Source organism: Budorcas taxicolor, chromosome 17, assembly GCF_023091745.1.
Source record: "Budorcas taxicolor isolate Tak-1 chromosome 17, Takin1.1, whole genome shotgun sequence".
Lineage (NCBI taxonomy): Eukaryota > Metazoa > Chordata > Mammalia > Artiodactyla > Bovidae > Budorcas > Budorcas taxicolor.
The window spans coordinates 44490199-44499398 of NC_068926.1; positions in this window are offsets into that span (position 1 = coordinate 44490199).

Sequence of the window (9200 nt, forward strand, 5' to 3'; positions counted from 1 at the left end):
AACTCCAATGTTTATAGAATTGGAATTATTTCTTCTTTAAATGTCAGAAGAACTCACTGATGAAGTCATCTAGGCATCAAGCTTTTTTTGTGGAAAGGTTTTTATTTTTAAAACCAATTTCTTCCATAGATTTAGGACTGAATTAGTTTTTTTCTTATTGTGTCCATTTTGACTTGTGATTTTTAAGGAATTTGTCCATAATGTCTAAACTGTCAATTGTGTTTGCCTATTACAAAACCTTCTTTTACTTTCATTTATATGTTATATTAATTATTTATTCATTTACTTTGATGCAAATTCTATTGTGATATCCCCATTTTCATTCTGGATATTGAAAATATATTTTTTCCTCTTTCTTTTTTTAAAAATTTTATTTGTTTATTTCTGGCTATGCTGGGTCTTTACTCTGCAAGCTTTTCTCTAGTTGCAGTGAGCCGGGGCTACACTCTAGTTGTGATGCCCAGGCTTCTCATTGTGGTGGCTTCTCTTGTTGTAGAGTATGGGCTGTAGGGCACGTGGGCTTCAGCAGTTGCAGCTCCCAGCCTCTAGAGCACAGGCTCAGTAGTTGTCATGCGTGGGCTTAGCTGTTCCTTGACATGTGAGATCTTCCCAAGTCAGGGATCAAACTCATGTCTCCTGCATTTGCAGACAGTTGCTTTACCACTGAGCCACCAAGAAGGCTCTTTTTTCCTCTTTCTTGCTTCTTCTTGATCAGAAGTGAGTTTTACTAATCAAAGGATCAAGTTTCAGTAGTATTTATTCTCTTCTACATTGGTTTTTTATTGGAATAAAATTGCTTTACAATGTTGTGTTAGTGTCTGCTGTACAATGAAGTGGTCAGCCATATGCATGCATGTATCTCCTCCCTCTTTGGACCTCTTTCCCACACCCCAACCATCTAGATCATCACAGAGCACTGAGCTGAGCTCTCTGTGCTTTGTAGCAGGTTCCCACTAGCTATCTACTTTATACATGGTAGTGTATATATCATGCTTCCCAGGTAGCTCAGCTGGTAAAGAACCTGCCTTCAATGCAGGAGATGAGACGCTGATTCGATTCCTGGGTCAGGAAGTTCCCCTGGAGAAGGGATAGGTTACCCAGTCCAGTGTTCTTGCGCTTCCCTGGTGGTTTAGATAGTAAAGAAATCGCCTGCAATGTGGGAGACCCAGGTTTGATCCTTGGGTTGGGAAGATCCCCTGGAGAAGGGCATGGCAACCACTCCAGTATTCTTGCCTGGAGAATCCCCGTGGACAGAGGAGCCTGGAGGGCTATAGTCCATAGGGTTGCAAAGAGTCAGATATGACTGACGAGCAACTAAGCACTGCATAGCACAATGTATATATCAGTCCTAATCTCTCAATTATTCCCATACTCCCCTTCCTCCCCTGGGTCCACAAGTCCATTCTCTACATCTGTCTCTCCTCCTGACTTGGAAATAGGTTCATCTGTACCATTTTTCTAGATTTCACATATATGCATTGTTATATGATATCTATTTTTCTCTTTCTGGCTTACTTCACTCTGTATAACACACTCTAGGTCCACCCACATCTCTAAAAATGACCCTGCTTCATTCCATTTAGCAGCTGAGTAACATTCCATTGTATATATGTACCACATCTTCTTTATCCATTCATCTACCATTGGACATTTAGATTGTTTCTGTGTGCTGGCTACTGTAAATAGTGCTGCAGTGAACGTTGGGATACATGTGTCCTTTTAAATTATGGTTTTCACAAGGTATATGCCCAGTAGTGAGATTACTGGATTATATGGTAATTCTATTTTTAGCTTCCTAAGGAACCTCCATACTGTTCTCCACAGTAGCTGTATCAATTTATAATCTCACCAACAATGCAAAAAGTTTCCCTTTTCTCCACACCCTCTCCAGCATTTATTATTTATAGATTTTTTTTATGACAGCCGTTCTGACCTGAGGTGATACCTTATTACAGTTTTGATTTCCATTTCTCTAATAATTATAATTAGTATATTATAATACTACTTATAGTAACATAAGATAGAAATATAATGATCATAATTAGCAATGTTCAGTATTTTATCATGTGCCTTTTGGCTATTTGTATGTCTTTTGGGGGGAGATGCCTATTTAGGTCTTCCATCTATTTTTTGATTGGATTGTTTGCTTTTTTGATAATGAGCTCTTTGTATATTTTAGAGATTAATCCTTTCTCCATTGCTTCATTTGCAAATATTTTCTCCCAGTCTGAGGGTTGTCTTTTAGTCTTATTTATGGTTTCCTTTGCTGTGCAAAAGCTTCTAAGCTTAATTAGGTCCCATTTGTTTAGATTTTATTTTCATTACTCTGGGAAGTGAGTCAAAAAAGATCTTACTGTGGTTTATGTTGAAGAGTGATTTTCCTATGTTTTCCTCTAAGAGTTTTTGTAGTGACCAGTCTTATTACATTTAGGTCTTTAATCCATTTTGAGTTTACTTTTGTGTATGATGTTAGTGTTCTAAACTCATTCTTTTAGATGTAGCTGTCCAGCTTTCCCAGAACCATTTATTGAAGAGGCTGTCTTTTTTCCATTGTATATTCTTGCCTCCTTTGTCATATATTAGGTGACCATAGGTGTATAGGCTTATCTTTGGGCTTTCTGTCCCATACCATTGGTGTATATTTCTGTTTTTGTACCAGTAGCATACTGTCTTGATTACTGTAGCTTTGTAGTATAAAGTCAGGGAGCCTGATTCCTCCAACTTTGGTTTTTCTTTCTCAAAATTACTCTGGCTATTTGGAGTCTTTTGTGTTTCCATACAAATTGTAAGATTTTTTTGTTCTAATTCTGTGAAGAATACCACTGGTAACTTGATAGGAATTGCATTGAATATGTAGTTTGCTTTGGATAGTATACTCATTTTCACAATATTGATTCTTCCAATCTAAGAACATGGTATATTTCTCCATCTGTTTTGTCATTTTTGATTTTTTTCATCAGTGTTTTATAGTTTTCTGAGTGCATGTCTTTTGCCTCCTTCTGTAGGTTTATTCCCCGGAATTTTCTTCTTTTTGTTGCAATAGTAAATGGGATTGTTTCATTAATTTCAATTCCTGTTCTTTTGTTGTTAGTATATAGGTATGCAAGAGATTTCTGTGCACTAATTTTGTATCCTGCAACTTTACCAAATTCATTGATTAGCTCCAGTAGTATTCTGGTGGCATCTTTAGGATTTCTATGTATAGTATCATATCATCTGCAAACAGTGACAGTTTTACTTCTTCTTTTGCAATTTGTATTCCTTTTTTCTCTCTGATTGCTGTGGCTAGGACTTCCAAAACTCTATCAAATAAGAGTGGCAAGAATGGACATCCTTGTCTCTACTCTGATCATAGAGGAAATGCTTTCAGCTTTGAGAATGATGTTTGCTAGAGAATGATGTTTGCTGTGGGTTTGTCATATATGGCCTTTATTATGTTAAGGTGGGTTCCCTCTGTGCCCACTTTATCATAAATGGATGTTGAATTTTGTCAAAAGATTTTTCTGCATCTATTGAGATGAACACATTGGTTTTCTTTTTTGTTACTATGGTGTATCACATTGATTGATTTGCATATATTGAAGAACCTTTGCATTCCTGGTATAAACCCCACTTGATCATAGTGTAGGATGCTTTTAATGTGTTCTCTTTGCCAATTTAATGGATTCTCTTTGCTAATACTTTGTCGAGAATTTTTGGTTGTGTTCATCAGTGATATTGATCTATAATTTTCTTTTTTTATCTTTGTGTGGTTTTGGTATCAGGATGATGGTGGCCTCATAGAACAAATTTGCGAGTGTTCCTCCCTCCACAATTTTTTGGAAAAGTTTGTGGAGGATCAGTGTTAGCTCTCCTCTAAATGTTTAATAGAATTCACATGTGAAGTCATCTGGTCCTGGACTGTTGTTGGACTTTCAATTACAGTTTCAATTTCATTACTTAGGATTGGTCTGTTTATATTTCCTACTTCTTCCTGGTTCAGTCTTGGAAATTTGTACCTTTCCAAGAATTTGTAGATTTCTTCCAGGTGGTCCATTTTATTGGCTATAGTTGCTTATAGTAGTCTCTTAAGATCCTTCATATTTCCGTGGTATCAGTTGTAATTTCTCCTTTTAGAAATTTTAGGAATTTTCCCTTTATTAGAAATTGTCCATTCCTAATTTTATCAATTTGAGTCCTCTCCCTTTTCTTTCTTGATAGTCTGGCTAAATATTCATCAATTTTGTTTATCTTCTCAAAGAATCAACTTTTACTTTTGTTAATGTTTGTTATTGTTTTCTTCGTTTCATTTATTTCTGCTCTGATCTTTATGATTTATTTCATTCTACTAACTTTGGATTTTCTTCATGCTTCTTTCTTTAGTTGATTTAAGTGTAAGATTACATTGTTTGAGGTATTTTTTGTTTCTTGAGATTAGATTTAATTACTATAAACTTCTTAGAACTGCTTTTGCTGTGGTCCATTGGTTTTGGGTTGTTATGTTTTTGTTGTCATCTGTTTCTATGTATTTTTTATTTCCTGTTTAATTTCTTCAGTGATTATTTAGCAGCACACTGTTTAGTCTCCATGTGTTTGCATTTTTACAGTTTTTTTTCTCCCTCTGTAATTGATTTCTAATTTCATAGTGTTGTATTGTGGTCAGGAAAGATGCTTGACGTAAATTCAGTTTTCTTAAATTTTACAAGGCATGTTTTGTGACCCAAAATGTGGTCTATCTTAGAGGATATTCCATGTACAATTGAGAAAAAAGTGTATTCTGCCATTTTGGGGTAGAACATACTATAAATATCAGTTAAGTGTATCTGATCTATTTTGTTATTTAAAGCTGGTGTTTTTTAACTTATTTTCTGTTTGATAATCTGTCCACTGATGAGAGGGATGTTAAGGTCCCCCACTATTATTGTATTACTGTCCATTTCCCCTTTTATGGTTATTAGCATTTGCCTTATGTATTGATGTGCTACTATTGGCTGTGCTCAGTTGCATCTGACTCTTAGCAACCCAGTGGACTGTAGCCTGCCAGGCTCCTCTGTCTTTGGAATTTTCCAGTCAAGAATACTGGAGTGGTTTGCTGTTTCCTTCTCCAGGGGATCTTCCAGACCCAGGGATTAACCTGCATCTCTTGCATCTTCTGCACTGGCAGGTGGATTCTTTACCACTAGTGCCACCTTGGGTGCATAAATGTTTATATCAATAATTGTTATATCTTCTTTCTGGATTAATCCCTTGATCATTACTAGTCCTTACTTATCTCTTGCAACAGTATTTCTTTTCAAATCTATTTTATCTGATACAAGTATTGCTACTGCAACTTTTTTAAAAATTTCCATTTACATGGAATATCTGTACATCCCCTCATTTTCAGTATCCCTAGGTCTGAAGTCTCTTGTAGACAACATACATACAGGTCTTGTTTTTGTATCCATTCAACCAGTCTGTGTCTGTTGGGGCATTTAATCTATTTACATTTAAGGTAGTTATTGATATGAATGTTCCTATCACCATTTTCTTAATTGTTTTGGGTTTTTGTGGATCTCTTTCTTGTTTCCTGCCTAGAGAATTTCCTTTAGCTTTCGTTGTAAAGCTGGCTTGGTAGTGTTGAATTCTCTTTTTTTGCTTGCCTGTAAAGCTTTTGGCTTTTTGATCAAGTCTGAATGAGATCTTTGCTGAATAGAGTAGTATCTGTTGCAGGTTTTTCCCATTCATCACTTTAAACATATCCTGCCACCCCCTTATGGCCTACAGAGTTTCTGCTGAAAAGTCAGCTTGTAGCCTTATGGGAATTCCCTGGTATGTTATTTTTTGTTTTATCCTTGCTGCTTTCAATACTTTTTTGTGCTTAACATTTGTTAGTTTGATTAATATGTGTGTTGGTGTGTTTGTCTTAGGGTTAATCATTTGTGGGACTCTTTGCACTTCCTGAACTTGGAAGGCTATTTCCTTTCCCATGATTAGGAAGTTTTCAACTATAATCTCTTCAAATATTTTCTCAGACTCCTTCTTTTCCTCTTCTTCTTCTGGGACCTCTATAATTTGAATGTTAGTGAGCTTAGTGAGGTCTCTGAGACTGTCTTCAATTCTTTTTATTCTTTTTTCCTTATTCTGCTCCTCAGCAATTATTCCCACCATTCTATCTTCCAGTTCACTTATTTGTTCTTCTGCCTCAGTTATTCTGCTATTGATTCATTCTAGTGTATTTTTCTTTCAGTTATTGTGTTGTTCATCTCTGTTTGTCCTATAGTTCCTCTAGGTCTTTGTTAAACATTTCTTGTATTTTCTCTATCTGTGCCTCTCTTTTATTTCCAAGATTTTGGATCATTATTATTATAAATTCTTTTTTAGGTACGTTGCCTATTTCCTCTTTATTTATTTGGTCTTATAGGATTTTACCTTGTTCCTTCATCTGTAACATACTTTTCTGTTCTCTCTCTCTCTCTTTTTTTTTTGAGTGGGTCTGTGATCCTGTCTTACTGTTGTTTGGCCTGAGGTTTCCAGAACTGGAGTTTGTAGGCAGTTGGACAGAACCAGGTCTAGGGGTTGAGATGCATACTTCTGGAAGACCTCACTTCAATTAACAGTCCCTGCGGTCTAAGGTTCTGTTAGTTCAGCAGTTCAGACTCAGTGCTCCAATCATAGGAGTTCAGGCCTGACCTCTGGCCCATGAACTAAGCATGGCAAAATGAAACAGAAATAAAAACAAACAAAACAAAAAAGGGGGGGACAACAACAAAGCATAAAAAATAAAATAAATTTAGGAAACTAACTGATATATTAGAAAAATAAAAATATAAATGAAACAACCAGCAGAAATTATAACAGAACCACAAAAGAAAAAAAATTACTGGAAAAAAACCTTGGCTGTGGGGATCAGGGCTTAAGGGCAGGGTATAGGCTCATGATCTGTACAGCCAGAAAAAGCCCTCGGAATGGTGGGGGCAGGGCCTGCGGGCAGGGCCTATGCCCAGCACAGCCCAGAGGGGACCCCAGAGTGCCTGCTGCTTCAAAGTATGGAGGATCAGGCCAGGGACCTCAGCAGGCTCCCAGGGGCAGAGAGAGTGGGGGAAAATGGTAGATGCATTCCCCTTGATCCTCCAGTCCCTGAGGATCCCTCCCTGTCTAGCTCCACTCTTCCTTCCCAACTCCCTCTCATACCCCCAGGATCCACATGACACCTGTCATATTTCCACTGCTCCTGCCTTTTCCCACCCACCCATGTCTGACCCCCATCACTTGGGGGTTGCTCCCACCCACGTGGGTATCAAGGTCCCCCAACAGTGTCTGGTTAGGTACCTTTGTGGTGAGGAGATGCAGATTCTATGTCCTCCCACTCCATCAACTTCTGTACATTGGTGGTGGCTTAGCCGCTAAGTCGTATCTGACTCTTGTGACCCCATGGACTATATAGCCTGCCAGGCACTCTGTCCATGGGATTTTCCAGGCAAGAATACTGGATTGGGTTGCCATTTCCTTCTCCAGGGGGTCTTCCTGATCCAGGAATTGAACCCAGGTCTTCTGCATATAGCAAGAAGAGATAAAAAACCCTTCTTCAGCGATCAATGCAAAGAAATAGAGGAAAAGAACAGAATGGGAAAGACTACAGATCTCTTCAAGAAAATTAGAGATACCAAGGGAACATTTCATGCAAAGATGGGCTCGATAAAGAACAGAAATGGTATGGACCTAACAGAAGCAGAAGATATTAAGAAGAGGTGGCAACAATACACAGAAGAACTGTACAAAAAACATCTTCACGACCAGGATAATCACGATGGTGTGATCACTGATCTAGAGCCAGACATCCTGGAATGTGAAGTCAAATGGGCCTTAGAAAGCATCACTAAGAACAAAGCTAGTGGAGGTGATGGAATTTTCCAGTCGAGTTATTTCAAATCCTGAAAGATGATGCTGTGAAAGTGCTGCACTCAATATGCCAGCAAATTTGGAAAACTCAGCAATGGCCACAGGACTGGAAAAGGTCAGTTTTCATTCCAATCCCAAAGAAATGCAATGCCAAAGAATGCTCAAACCACACAGTTGCACTCATCTCACATGCTAGTAAAGTAATGCTCAAAATTCTCCAAGCCAGGTTTCAGCAATACTTGAACCATGAGCTTCCTGATGTTCAAGCTGGTTTTAGAAAAGGCAGAGGAGCCAGAGATCAAATTGCCAACATCCGCTGGATCATGGAAAAAGCAAGAGAGTTCCAGAAAAATATGTATTTCTGCTTTATTGACTATGCCAAAGCCTTTGACTGTGTGGATCACAATAAACTGTGGAAAATTCTGAAAGAGATGGGAATACCAGACCACCTGACCTGCCTTTTGAGAAATCTGTATGCAGGTCAGGAAGCAGCAGTTAGAACTGGACATGGAACAACAGACTGGTTCCAAATACGAAAAGGAGTACGTCAAGGCTGTATATTGTTACCCTGCTTATTTAACTTCTATGCAGAGTACCTCACGAGAAACACTGGACTGGAAGAAACACAAGCTGGAATCAAGATTGCCGGGAGAAATATCAATAACCTCAGATATGCAGGTGACACCACCCTTATGGCAGAAAGTGAAGGGGAACTCAAAAGCCTCTTGATGAAAGTGAAAGAGGAGAGTGAAAAAGTTGGCTTAAAGCTCAACATTCAGAAAATGAAGATCATGGCATCCTATCCCATCACTTCATGGGAAATAGATGGGGAAACAGTGGAAACAGTGTCAGACTTTATTTTTGGGGGCTCCAAAATCACTGCAGATGGTGACTGCAGCCATGAAATTAAAAGACGCTTACTCCTTGGAAGAAAAGTTATGACCAACCTAGATAGCATATTCAAAAGCAGAGACATTACTTTGCTGACTAAGTTCAGTCTAGTCAGGGCTATGGTTTTTCCAGTAGTCATGTATGGATGTGAGAGTTGGACTGTGAAGAAGGCTGAGAGCAGAAGAATTGATGCTTTTGAAGTGTGGTGTTGAAGAAGACTCTTGAGAGTCCCTTGGACTGCAAGGAGATCCAACCAGTCCATTCTGAAGGAGATCAGCCCTGGGATTTCTTTGGAAGGAATGATGCTGAAGCTGAATCTCCAGTACTTTGGCCACCTCATGCGAAGAGTTGACTCATTGGAAAGGACTCTGATGCTGGGAGGGACTGGGGGCAGGAGGAGAAGGGGACGACCGAGGATGAGATGGCTGGATGGCATCACGGACTCGATG